Source organism: Mytilus trossulus, chromosome 14 (genome assembly GCF_036588685.1).
Source record: "Mytilus trossulus isolate FHL-02 chromosome 14, PNRI_Mtr1.1.1.hap1, whole genome shotgun sequence".
Classification (NCBI taxonomy): Eukaryota; Metazoa; Mollusca; class Bivalvia; order Mytilida; family Mytilidae; genus Mytilus; species Mytilus trossulus.
The window spans coordinates 66,303,999-66,312,246 of NC_086386.1; positions in this window are offsets into that span (position 1 = coordinate 66,303,999).

An 8,248-nucleotide genomic window follows, 5' to 3' on the forward strand; every position below is an offset into this window, starting at 1 on the left:
ATAATACACGTCTATAACCTTTTTGGAATAATACACAGCTACAGTACTGTACAGTTGCAAACTTTCCAGAGGTGCTATCCAGCACTTTGATTTGAACTTGGCCTTTGCTATTTGGCATGTGGCTGTATCCTCACAGGGTTAAGTGTCTTGCATCATGAAGACCTTTGTGTGACCTTCAAATTTGACCTCAAGGTCAACTTTATGTTGACAATGTTTTTTTCGTGAAAAACGCAACCATGTAGGCCATACATTCTTTGCCTTTTAACCTAGGCCTTAGTAAGGTACTTACAACTTTGGCATGTGGATGTATCATCATGAGGTGGTGTGCCTTCTTAAAATTTTGACCTTCATGTGACCTTGAACTTTGACCTCAAGGACGATAATTGTGTTTTTTGGTAAGAATCACTTGTACGGGCCATAACTTTTATGTAGTTATGAATTCATATTTATTTTTAAAAATCATATTACACAAGCTTTAATCGACCATACAACAATATAGACACATTTTATGACATGTTAACCCAATCAATGCGCACGGAATACATAATGTAGAATCTGCTTTTAAATTGCGCTTTCTCATTATCTTCGTGCAACCGTAAAAAGCCGTGTTCACATTGACCTAAACTCGGTGTTGTGTTAGTGTAACTCACACATAAACTATACATAATTACGTTCTCATTGATAAAACTCAATGTTTACATGTAGTGTTAATCATGTTTTGTCTACATGCAGTCGATAGTCGATGTAGGCCTTGTGTAGGTTAAGTGTACACAAAACTAGGCATTCAGAACTCATGTGTATTTAAAAAAGAAGCGATTTTTATATAAAATTGATACTTATAACACTTGTTAATTAAGTTCTTTACAGAAATATTTCTCTAAACTTGATATATTAATTTTTTATAAAACACTTTACGTAGCCTTATTAACCCCTTAGCAAGACAAGACTCATCCATCATCAGTGCGGAACACAAAATTCATTTGAAAAGGTCTTCCCAGATCGACTGGACGTACACACTGACGGAAATATTTGCCACTGGCCTTTACTTAAACAACGATTCACTCATAAATGCATTACTGAAAAAGGGTGAGGTTAATTGTTTGTTTGTGTAGTATCTCAGATCCTTACAATACAGTTAGAAATAATAAAAAAAAACACAACATTACCCCCTCCTTTTGCAAAAAAATCCTTGGAGAAAAAATACCATTTGAACCAAACCGAAAAGATACAAATGTAGTGATTCTTAACATCGCAATTCTTTTTCTTCGTCTGTAAGCACGCTGATGCAGCCTATATTTTTAATGAGTAATCTATACATCTTTAAACTACTGCAAATCATCCAAAATGACTTTCTTAAAGGAGCAACCACTTTACTTAAAAAAAGGGGGGGTGGGTTTATTTTTTCTATGGTACCAATTCAAAATTTGACACTATAATGTATGGGGAAACTTTGGATTCAGAATATTTGTTCATTCTAATATTTTTAAAAACAAATTGTGGTAAAATCACCCCCGCTTTTTTTTTTTAAAGTCAAATGGTTGTTCCCTGACTGCTAGAAAAGTTGTTCGAAAATTTGAATTCTGTTCTACGTAATGAACATTGAAATGACATATAGTTTACAAGTGTGAACAAAACTTATGTACAGGTAGCTAAACAAGGTGTATAAATGTGAACAAATTTAATGTGAAACTAGTGTACCTTACATTAAACCAAATGTAAACATGTTTACTGTACACAGCGTTTGGTGTGAACACGGCCTATGTTACTGTATGACTTTTATCAATTGGCTAAACTTATATGGTATAGTAGCTTTATAACATCAATAGAATTGAGAATGGAAACAACAACCCGTCAAAAGAGCAGAAAACAACCCATAGTCACCAATGGGTCTTTAACGCAAAGGGGGGGGGGGGACATTCAATACATTAATGTTATATATATATATATATATATAATGTTATATATATATATATATAGTTTAGCGAAAAGAACGTCACACAAAACTCCGTAACATAAAAATAAACCAAAATTGAAAAAACACACACATACACATAAGACTAACAACATTTCTGTGTCATATGTTCTCTCGTGGATAGCAAGAAACGACAACCTCATAATTACAAGTACTAGAAATTTGTTCCTGACTTAAAAGTACAACACAAGACTGTGTTAAAATTAGTAGGAAAATGCTTCCCTGTACATTGGGCACGAAACTTATCTACATAATACAAAAGATCTAAAGTACCAATTTGAAGATAAGTTATCTACCAGTACACATCGAACCTACATATGAAAATAACAAAAATGTGATATGATTGCCAATAAGACAACTGTCAACCAAAGTTCCAACGAAAAAAAGTAAAATACTGAACTCCGAGAAAATTCAAATCGAAAGTCCGTAATCAAATGGCAATATCAAATGATAAAACCGACATCCAACGAATGGATACATGTAACTAACAACTCTTACTGTCATATTCCTGACTTGGAATAGGTGGTCGTATCCAACTATAGACAACCGTACGGTCTTCGACATTGAGGGGAAAACATACCGTACGTTTAGTCTGGTATAAAAGACCCCAACATTAAAAAAATATGAAATTATTCAATTAAGAAAACTAACGGCCTCATTTATAACAAAAGAATTTACGAAAAACATACCAGAACTCGCAGAATTGTGCTGTTATCCTCGCTCAAAGTGAGTGTAAATTTAATAATTATTAACTGTCAATGAATCTTAAAACTGAAATAAACGACAGACATTCCGAATTTTCGAGGTACCTGTTATATATATACACATAAAAATAATAATAAAAAAAGAATCGTAAGACAACGACCTTTCTGCCAATTGTGTTAGTTGACTGACTAAAATTTCATATACATTTCAGTCAGTTTAATGATTTTTGAATAAGAAAATCTAATTTATTCATATGCATTTTTCATTTACCAATTTGGGTCAAACATCTTGCGCCGTTTTAATGTTTCAACTAGGACTAATACACTAATTCAGTAGTCCCCGGTTTCAACAAAGATCGGAACTCCGGCCTTCAATTAATTTTACAAATTGCACGAAAATACAGAAGACATGAATCCAAATTATTTTAGCGATAACATCTGTTATTGGTTTTCACTTATTCAAAAGTTATCTTTACAAACTAGCGGGTGTTCAACCCCTTAATTGTGCGTCTTATCGCACATGTCAAATTATATAGTAACCCCATGTGGAGCGAGGATGGATTATCGTCCTTGTCGATAGAAAATATTTGTTATCAAATTGAGTTATCTCCCTTAAACCGGACAGATTCTTGGCAATGCCTTAACCCTCATGCTGCCAAAGGGACATTTATGGCTTCTACACACATCCATCCCGACAACAAAATGAATACTATTCGATAATTCCGATCAATTCACGATCTTTTCACGATCTTTACTCGACTAGCTCGGTTGGGTATGCACATTTTTAGTATGAAACGTCCATTTTTAGCTCACCTGGCCTAAAAGGCACCTGGCCTAAAAGGCCATGTGAGCTTTTCTCATCACTTGGCGTCCGTCGTCGTCGTCGTCGTCTGTAGTCGTTAACAATTTTTCAAACATCTTCTCCTCTGAAACTACTGAATGGATTTGAATGAAACTTAACATGATTGTTCCTTAGTATATCCTGCACAAAATGTGCGCTTCGATTTTTGATCCGTCAAAAAACATGACCGCCGTTACTTAAAATAGAACATAGGGGTCAAATGCAGTTTTTGGCTTATATCTCAAAAACGAAAGCATTTAGAGCAAATCTGACAGGGGTAAAAATGTTCATTAGGTCAAGATCTATCAGCCCTGAAATTTTCAGATGAATCAAACAAACCATTGTTGGGTTGCTGCCACTAAATTGGTAATTTTAAGGAAATTTTGCAGTTTTTGGTCATTATCTTGAATATTATTATAGATAAAGATAAACTGTAAACAGCAAAAAAGATCAGCAAAGTAAGATCTACAAATAAGTTAATATGACCAAAATTATCAATTTGACCTCTTAAGGGGTTATTGTCCTTTAATGACAATTTTTCACAATTTGTTCATCATATTTGCTAACTTTAAAAAATCTTCTACTCTGAAACTACTGAATGGATTTGGTTAAAACTTAGCATGATTGTTCCTTAGATTATCCTGCACAAAGTGTGTGCTTTGATTTTTGATCCGTCAAAAAACATGGCCGCCGTTACTTAAAATAGAACATAGGGGTCAAATGCAGTTTTTGGCTTATATCTCAAAAACGAAAGCATTAAGAGCAAATCTGACATGGAGTAAAAATGTTCATTAAGTCAATATCTATCAGCCCTGAAATTTTCAGATGAATCAAACATCCAATTGTTGGGTTGCTGCCACTTAATTGGTAATTTTAAGGAAATTTTGCAGTTTTTGGTCATTATCTTGAATAATATTATAGATAAAGATAAACTGTAAACAGCAAAAATGATCAGCAAAGTAAGATCTACAAATAAGTCAATTTGACCAAAATTGTCAATTGACCTCTTTAGGAGTTATTGCCCTTTAAAGACTTTTTTCACAATTTGTTCATCATGTTGACTTACTTTAAAAAATCTTCTCTTTTGAAACTGCTGTATCAATTTCAGCCAAACTTAGGCTAAATGAGTTTCAGAGTTTCAGAGTATCTAGTATAAATTTTATATTTCATTTCCTTGTATGTCAAGAAACATAGCTCCTATGGCTAAAATAGAACATAGGAGAAAATGATTTTTTTTTTGCTTTTGAAGAAAATAGGACGATTCAAAGAACATTTAAATAAATTGAAAAGCCAAAATAATCATTGATGAGAGATTAAACCAAAAAAAATCAGGTGAGCGATTCAGGCTCTTGAGAGCCTCTTGTTCTTCGTACGTACCAACATGACCCTTTAAAAATGGCCTTTATAATGTTTTCTCTAACTCTATGGAAATTTATCCCTTTCCGAACCCATTGTATAAAAAAAATTAATCAACGTGTGGTTGCTGGTGATCTCAAAAAATCATTGGATGATTTTGAGGGTCATGACCTTTTTAGCTAACAGAATGAATCAAAATACGATAACAGGTGTTAATGAAATTGACAACTTCGTGCAATGTGAAAGGCACTCGAAGGGGATTTTCGGTTAACAAAAAAAGAAAATGTCTTTTTAATCATTAGAGAAACAGATTCTTACATAGTTACTCGTGGATTATCGGATTTATCCAACCTCGATAGTTAAATTATAAATTTTAAAGTCCTCGCCGAGGCGGCTCGGACTTTAAAATTTATAATTTAACTATCTCGATTGGATAAATCCGATAATCCACTGGTATCAATGTAAGAATCTATATATATCTGCTAGCTGGAGCATTATCAGTGTCCCATGGACACATTCTCCGTTTATTTGGTTATATTCAGTAAAAGGTTCGAGTAAAATCATACATTTAAAATATCTACATAGAAATAAAGCAATTAAATTTGTAGGCAAGGGTTACGATCCTTGGCTAGCGAAGATTGGGTAAGGTGGTAAGAGCTGAGAGACCGGTTAATAACTAACAGATAGTGTAGAGTTCATAGAAGACGAACAAGATGGTGTAGACAGCCACGGAAGCCGAGAAATCTAGGTGAGACAGTGGCTTACACAACAACCACTGTGTGAGGAGTATGAGAGACTTACGATAACTTAAGGGCATACGATACAGTTACAGGGAAGGTACTGACGTTGCTAACGTAATTTGTTATTTTCGCGACGTCAAACTGTGACATATCGGGAAAAGATGCATTTTTCGAATGATTTTTATCATTCAAACTGATTTAATTTGAAAACGATTTTATGGACCCCTATTTTTCTAAACGGCGTTTGGTTTCATTTTGCAGGGAGATTATGTGACCCAAATTTTATAAAACTGTAAATAGCGGATTGTTTTTAATTGTGATAAACATGTAGTAAAAAATAACGTTTTTTCCTCAATTCATGAACATTTGATAAATATGAGTTATTTCTGAATAAAAAAATGCATGTTTTTGAAAAATATTTATAAAGTACAGAAATTACCGATTATTTAACAAAAAACAATTTGTTTTTATCTTTTATATTAAAAAAGTTATGTCCTTCTTTCGAAAAAGACATTACGGCCACAAATATGAATTTCGAGCAAATATACAAAATTTCGACCTCATTTTACTCAAAAAGTAGCACATGAAGGTATATTTTTTATTACATATTTGATTTAATCAGATAAAAAATAGCCTATATGCAAATTTTCATGAACTTGTAAATACAGGATCAAAACTGTATCGTATGCCCTACGTTGCTAACGTAATTTGTTATTTTCGCGACGTCAAACAGTGAGATATCGGGAAAAGATGCATTTTTCGACTGATTTTTATCATTCAAACTGATTTAATTTGAAAACGAGTTCATGGACCCCTATTTTTCAAAACGACATTATGTTTCATTTTGAAGGGAGATTATGTGACCCAAATTTTATAAAACTGTAAATAGAGGATTTTTTTTAATTTCAATAAACATGCAGTAAAAAATGACGTTTTTTCCTCAATTCATGAACATTTGATAAATATGAGTTATTTCTGAATGAAAAATTGCATAATTTTTTAGGATATTTATAAGATACAGAAATTACCGATTATTTAACAAAAAACAATTTGTGTTTATCTTTTATAACAAAAAAGTTATGTCTTTCTTACAAAAAAGAAATTACGGCCATAAATCTGAATTTTGAGCAAATATACAAAATTTCGACCTCATTTTACTCAAAAAGTAGCACATGAAGGTATATTTTTTATTACATATTTGATTTAATCAGGTAAAAAATAGCCTATATGCAAATTTTCATGAACTTGTAAATACAGGATCAAAACTGTATCGTATGCCCTTAACAACGAGAAACCCAATGATTATCAAAACTTAGTGGACATTGCTATGTAATGGTAGTTTGATTGCTCGTTTTTGGAAATGACACCACAAAATAAGATTTGTCACTGGATTAGTACTTATGTTGGATAGCAATATACATAAAATTAACTATCCCCATTTACTTGCTTTATTACGAATAAAGCGTACTCTTTGTCAAATATATACATATATATATATATATGTGCATAATGTAATCAGTATTTTTCATAGATTTGATATCCAGCAGTTGATTGGTTAAATATATTTATTTTCTTTTTTGCTGTATGGCAACAACCTGTATGTATTTGCCAAACAATATTGCAAAAAGAGGACAAAGATGTCATACATTTCCCCAAAATTTGACCCAAAGTAGAATTTCAATCCCCTGGAGTGATATCTTCAGCAGTCTAACAATGAATAATATTGCACAATAACTGTAATATTTGAAAAATCCGCCTGTGCCACAATTGCAGGATTTTCTTCCCTTCCGAAACATCTTAGATCATCCCAGGTTTTTTTGGGTTACGTGTTGCTAAGTTTTTATTTGTATATGTTATGTGGACTGCTGTTTGTCTTCTCGTCGGTTTGTTTTCGACCTTTGTGTTTGATTATTTGATTGTTTCTTTTGTGTCCTTTGTCTCTCTTTAAAAATGTTACCGAACCTTACAAAAGTAAAGACATGCACGTACTGTACATGGAAGAATTTTTGTATAGTTAAAAATAATGTTGCCAATATATTTTTGCGGAAGTAGAGTTAAGATAGTTAATCAGATCTGCACACACTTTTAGAGAATCGTGTAGCAGTCAGGTGTTCTCGTGTATGGCCGAGTAGAGCTCGAAGAGTGGTCGAATGTGGTCGCGAAGGGATCGGGTATTGGTCGAGTTGGTCGGGGATAAAATAAATATAAAAGTCGCAGTGATCTGGAAGCGATCGGGCATTGGTCGAGTTAATCTGGAAATGATCGGACACTAGTCGAGCAAAGTTCGAAATGATCGAGTACTGATCGGTATTTTTTTTTGTATTCCGACCAAACTCGATCTCTACACGATCCTTTTCCGATCAATGCGATTGCTATTCGACGAATTCTCGATCTCTTCTCGAGTGACTTGTTTCTCGATCCTTACTCGAATGTTTTTGACATATCATATCGATGACGAGCAAGGTAGATTATCCCGAACATTCTTGTCGATTGAGTCAGACCAGTCTCCCGATCACATAATTTGACTTGATCGGGCTTGATCGAGTTGATCTGATCGGCAGTTTGAACCTAGCTTTACTGACGCATCGATGTTATTGCTAGACTAGATAATGATAGAAATGTCTACAACACCAGA